At 41.7% G+C, this 6463-nt stretch overlaps 2 pseudogenes across 1 annotated transcript; both read left to right on the forward strand.

Moving 5' to 3' along the window:
- The first annotated feature begins 272 nt into the window (after window positions 1–272).
- On the forward strand, window positions 273–2840 carry LOC100384493 (LOC100280717-like pseudogene; annotated as a pseudogene). The gene is made up of 2 exons (NR_159484.1): window positions 273–1077; window positions 2279–2840. The product of NR_159484.1 is annotated as a protein-like pseudogene (transcript).
- A 1174-nt stretch (window positions 2841–4014) lies between these two features.
- Window positions 4015–5241, forward strand: LOC118476373 (uncharacterized; annotated as a pseudogene).
- Window positions 5242–6463: the final 1222 nt, after the last annotated feature.

Genomic DNA, 6463 nt, shown 5'->3' on the forward strand with positions numbered 1-6463 from the left:
CCCGCCTTCGCTCAATCTGCCCCGTTCCCGCACTCACGCAGGGAATCACCCAACCTCTTCCCCCGTCCACATTGGCCCCGACACCATAGGCGGATCTGCGCCTCTCCTCGCCCGCGTGCACCCCCACCATCCCCACCCTCGCCCCGCTCTCCATCCGCGGCCGCCCCGCCATCCCCGCCCTCACCCCGCTCTCCATCGATGGAAGGGCGCCATTCCAGGGATTTCCCTACTTTCCATCCGCGACAGCCCCCACCATCCTCGCCCCCGCCATCCACAAGGTGACACCATTCCCCAGCTCTTCTCCCCTCTGTGCCATCCTCGTTCCGCGCCCTACTGCACACCTTGCTATCCTTGCCCTCCTTCGCGCAGGTCCTCGGCGCCCCTTCCTTAGCCCCCGTCGTCCCCACATATTTGGATTCGAGATTTGCTCGAGTTGCCTCGCCTCGCCGAGGACCCACCGCAGCAGTCAGGGAGCATGGTGGGCAGGAGGATATGGGGAGGAGCAGAGGAGGAGGTGAAGCTCAACATCGACAACATGTTCATGGCACTCGAGTCCCTCAAGAAGAAGGGCAACAAGGGCAGGGCGGTCAGGTCGTCCTCCAGGAAGAAGCACAGTGTAGGGCCCGTGCAGCAGCAATAGCAGGAAACGCCTCAGAAGGAGGTCTTCTAGGCTCCGGCATCGCTCACTACCGATGCACTCTCCCGTGGCCTTCCCCACCAACGCCGACGACTCGCTCGACAACCCAGATCTGGGGCCCTTCCTCCTCAACCAAGCGTGTGACACCATGGTATTGGGTGAGGGCGGCGGCACCGCGCGTGCTTGGGTTCGCCGAGCGCGCCGCTAGGATGCTCGAACGACACAGTGAGGGCGCAGAGCTCGAGCTCACCATGAGTCTCCACGTCGCTGCTGCCATCCACTGCGGGCTCAGCCGCCACGCTGACGCCATCCCGTCCTCGAGCGCACTGTCACAATCGTGACGCCGGCGGAAGAAATGTCTGCCAACAGCGAGGCTAAGGCCGGTGCAGCCGGTGACAGTGATGACCAGCAACTGCAGCCTGCCGAGCCCGACTAGAGGGGTGAGGAGTGGTCTCTCGCTGCCTTCTTGCGGTCAAACACCTGCAATTATTCTTTGGTTGAGTCAGTTTCTGAATGAACATGAAAAAAACATATAGAGAGAAATGTCAGTAGCTCTACATAGAAAATATGGGGATGGGGGATTGTATCAAAATTAGTAAGGGAGGCTTACCTTTGAGTTTGTCTGTTGGACTTGGTGCAAAAAAATATAGAGGCAGAGCTAAACCGACTAATACCTTTCATACTACATACTTGATCAGAAAGATGAGGCATCGTTCTGTGTGACTAGGGATGTGACCCTAACAGGGATTGGCTCATTAAACATTATTCTTCTTTATTTCTGCTTTACTCTCTAGAAAACAGAATGGCTTTACTCTAGCTGCCCTTTTTTGTCCGTGATTACACCAATAGATTTTTTTCCTGTAGTTGGGTGAATGTTGTTCATCACATATAACACGCGAGCAATAAGTTTATGAACATGTTCATTATCAGTTTATATGCATCTTCATTAGTATTAACTTTGTCAGTGCTTGTGATATGTGATGGGGACTCCACGAGGTCATTTTCCGAGCGCTGATGTGAGCTACGATGCCTACTGCAATGGTGCTTGTGTTTGGTGTTTCTTGTGATGCATCTACATTCAGTCAAATAGGTGATAGGGGTCAGTCTTCAAAGTTGTTAATACTATCTCTGACTTGATGACTTGGAACTTCATCTCCTTTTTTTTCCTCAAAGTGTGAGGTGATGACTCTGCATGTTCTTAATGCTGAGTATTTTAGTTGTTCTGTATCATATTGTTTGGATCTATAATAACAACCTTACACTCACATATTTAGGCATAAGTTGTTGCTCGGGTGTAGGCCGGTCAACAGCGGCGAAGGCAAACACGATGACTGTGGGATGGAGTTTGGGTTGCCCATGGACGTGCAACGCATGGTGCACATCATGTTTGATAGGTTTTATGAGTTCCTGGGGCTTTCCTGTTGATTTCGAGCCAAAATGCCCCATCGTGCTCCCAGTGTGATGCATGTTTATTCTCCCTCATCAAATTGTTATCGAGTTCACGCTTCTAGAAATCTAATTTTCTTTTTCAGAATTTACTTATGCAATAACATGAACCCTTTTCTAGCTCCAATTTTAATTTTAGCCTGGATGGTGTTTGCACATTTTCCCTTCTTCTAAGTCCAAATATATGGGCAACAGTTGTAGAAGCTGCAATGGAGGGGAGTACGTCGATGTCCGTTGGTCCCACCATCACATTCATGGTCGTTTCGGTCACCCACCCCTCCACCCAAACTGGCATCTCCTTGCTCCCTGGTGAGTTTTTCTCTTGATCTATCTTCTTTGTTAGTTGTTTTCGGCGTTGTCAAAATCTCAGGTGCCACAATGGACGAAAGAACAACATGAAGAATTGGGTTCCAAAGGACTTGAGGGCTACTTCATCACAACCTGTAACTGAAGATTTTGAATAACTGACTACATCACCATGCAAGACTAAAGTTTTTGTTTTATTAAGAAAATGACCCCAAAGAAGAAGAAACTATATGTTGCAGTGCAATCTACACAGTCATACGTTGTATGTTAGTTTCTGGAAAAAAACTACATGGTTCATTGTGGTATGTGTATGACATAAGTCTATATGTGTTTCTTTTAGTTTGTTAAGTGATCTCGACAAGGACTAGGTAACAGTGTGTTTGTCTTAGTTGCAGTGAACTTTCTGTGTTCTTGTTAAGTGAACTTGGGAAATGAAGGATGTTCTTGTCTTAGCTGCAGTGAACTTTTTGTGTTCTTGTTAAGTGAACTCAACAAATGGTGTATGTGCTTGTCTTAGTTTCAGTGAACTCAATATATGTTTATGTCTACATCCTTGTGAAACTATTGGTGCCAATTTTGTTCAAGTGAAACACTGGTTCTACAAACTAAAAACTGGTTTTAGGTTGTACACAGTTACAGACTGAAACTGGTGGTGTCACTATCAGGTTTTACTGTTTTAGGCTTGAAGTTACAGGTTCAAGACAATTTTAGGTTTAGCTTGAAGTAGCAGGTTGAAGATAGTTTTAGGTTCAGCTGTAGAAAACTGCAATGTCTCGAGTAGGCTGTGAAAAACTGCAACCTGAAATTGTAGGACAACCTAATAAACTAAAAGTTGTAACATGAAACTGTAGGAGAACCTGACACACGGGAAACCTGTAAACAATTCAAAGCCAACAACACATATAAAGATACAATTCATAGTTGCATTATTGCATTAGCTTTGGGATACAGTGCAGCAAGTGCACTTCATTAGATCACATACGCATATCACTTCATTAGGTTCAAAAGGTTACACTTCCCACCACACTTAATACAAACGTAAGTAAATAGGTTTACCGTTTTTTTCTTCTTAGTAGCACTAAAGCATGCATGAAAGTTATTAATAAAAGAAATATATGTAACAAAGTAAATATTTGGAATATAACGCAAGAATGGTCATATAGCTTGAAGATTTTACATAATAATCGTGTCATATTTGTTGCAATCTTTCCAAGGTTTCTAGTCGTTAGTGTGTGTTTACTCATTTCCCCATTTAATAGGTCGGCACAATCGATATGAGCAACCCACATGTCACACCACCCATGGCCGACACAATCAGTCCGAGCAACCCGCTCATCGCACCTCCCGTCGGGCCCTATCGTCATTTGTGGTCGTTCCCTCTCCTCTCTGTCCCAATACCCTATTAAAATTAATAAGAAAAAAATATGAATTATGCAAATACTCGTGACAAAAATAGTATGTGCGTCAATGGTCATATATCCCACATAAATACTATTTTCATGTAATCGTTGTCAATAACATTTAATCAAAAAATTTGTGTGCTGTTGCATCAAATAAACAATGACCTATGCATGTACAAGTGTACTCCGTTGCAACGCACAGGTATATACCTAGTAATAAATATGATGTTCACAAGAGGTTCTCCCAAAATTTTGATGTTATCTAAAGCTGCTCAAAAGAAGGTTTCTCCTAAAGCTTCTACATCAAAGAAGTGTGGAGGTACATGTTATTTAATATAAAAGCTTGTACATGTTATTCTTATTGTGTTTCAACTTCAAATGATTAATTGTCCCTCATATTTTTGAAATTTAGGTGGTGTTCATAGAGCGGCATGAAATTCCGAATTGGAGAAGAGCCTCGTTGATTTGTTGTTTGAGCACAATGTACCTCCATATAGGGCGCAAAATGGCTGGAGTCCATATGCTTGGAACAAAATTGTTACTGAATTTAACAAGAAGCATGAGTATATCACATTCAACAAGATTCAGATTCAAGAGAAGGAGAGGGAATTGAAAAGGGATTACAAGATGTTCAAAGAGGTTAGAAAGCAAAGTGGTGTTTCCTGGAATGAGAAACGATGCATGATTGTTGTTGATCCACCAATATGGGAAAACATCATAAAAGTAAGTTTTGACTCCATCTTTATATCTAATTGTGACTCCAACTTTATAATTGTGAACTTATCATAAAAGTAGTTTAGGAACTTACTTTTTTATAATGTTTTGTCAGTCATTTCCTAGGGCCAAGAAATTTCAAAAGAAGTCTTTCCCTCTCTTTAATGCTCTTGGGGAACTATACGATGAACAATTGCTCAAGGGACCTAGATCATAACATCTACACATCTACCACAAGAATGGAACACAATTTCAAATGAAGAAGAACAAGTGAACACCACAAGAATGGATGAGGAAGGTATTATTCAACAACAACCACAAGAAGAGGATTCAAGATTGGAACAAGATGAAGATCCTATAATTGAAATGATTGAACAGAGGGTACATGTAACAACGAGAAGGTCTACTGCATCAACATTCAATCAAGATAAGGAAGCAGAGAGGATGAAGAAGGATTCTTTGGAAGGACTTGGTGGGAGATATCTAAATCTAAAATCAAAACAAGTTGAGAATGAGGTTACACAAATGGCAAAGGGAAAAGAATCTGCTCAAGGTAATGAATTCTCCATCTTGAGATGCATTTCTATTCTTAGAGCCATGGACGTGACAACAGATGAGAAGATAAAAGCAGCTGAGGTGTTCGACATACCAAACAACAGAGAGACCTTTATCAATTTTAGTATTGATGAGCCAGAAACTGCCCTCCTATGGTTAAGACGGAAGATGGATAAGATCTAAGGTAAGTATAATCTATGATCAGTTTCTTTAAAGTAAAATGATGAACTTCTTGACTTTCTAATATTCTAAAAATTGTAAATCTTTGAATTTTCAAAACTGAAATAATTAGTTTTACTAATGTCTTGGTCTCCTTGTGGGCATACTGAACAAACCCATGTCATTTAGACCAATGGAGTTCATGTGTGATAAAGGCTCCCAAGATGCTCTTGTTTCGTTGTTGTGTAACTGTCTTGAAGCATGTTTATAGCACAAAAGCCTAATTCTCTTGTGCTATGCAACAATAATATAATGCAATCGTCCAGCTTCTTCTCTTGTGCAGAATAGTTGCTTTTCTTTCCGCAATCCTGCAGGGTGTGGCAGTGTAGCTGTCTGAGTAGTAGGAGTACTTCTAGTAGGAATTGTACTATAGTTCTTATCTTTGGGCTTCAATAATTGAGTACATGGAATTTAGTCAACAAATTTTAGCAACAAATTTTGGGGAGTAAGCTACCATCTAGTCTAGGGCTTATGAAACTCAATAGATATACAATTTCGGATATAACATATTTGTGAGTTATTGATTTGTTTTAGAAAAAGATCCTCCTCTTATCTGGTGGGAAGGGGAGATGCAGCTCCTGCTCCTACAATAGAACATTCCATGGAAGCTATTGTGTGTATCTGAACTCTAAAAATATTCTGCTGCCAAGAGTTTATGAGCTTTGGCTTCTTTGTTCTCACTTAACCCACATGGACAGTTTGATTAACATTGTTGCTTCTCTGTCATGTTTTGCAGTTTGGACTTCTGTAGCACCGTTGGTCTGAATCTAAAAATCTACATCGTGCTAGTTGCTAGTTGACACATTGAACTATGTTGATTTGTGCTCCAGGATCAATGGTGTTCTACGATCTAATGATAAAGAAACTATGTTGATTTGTGCTCCAGGATCATTGGATGTTACGTTGACTTGTGTTTTTTTATTTAATCTGGATTTAAAATGTGTTCAATCTGAACGAAAAATATGTATTGAGAATCATGTGACATGCATGCTTAAATTTCTAGAGAGATACAGTGACATGTTCTATACTTAAACTTTGTTAGTTTTTATTGGCTTTTGTTGGTTTTCAAGTTTGGGATTTAATTCACACAGAATAAACGAACAAACATAGTTGATTGGGTTTTAGGATATAATCCATATGGAACAAACGAACAAAGATTGGTGGATTGAGTTTAGAGATTTAATCC

This window comes from Zea mays, chromosome 2, assembly GCF_902167145.1.
Source record: "Zea mays cultivar B73 chromosome 2, Zm-B73-REFERENCE-NAM-5.0, whole genome shotgun sequence".
NCBI lineage: Eukaryota > Viridiplantae > Streptophyta > Magnoliopsida > Poales > Poaceae > Zea > Zea mays.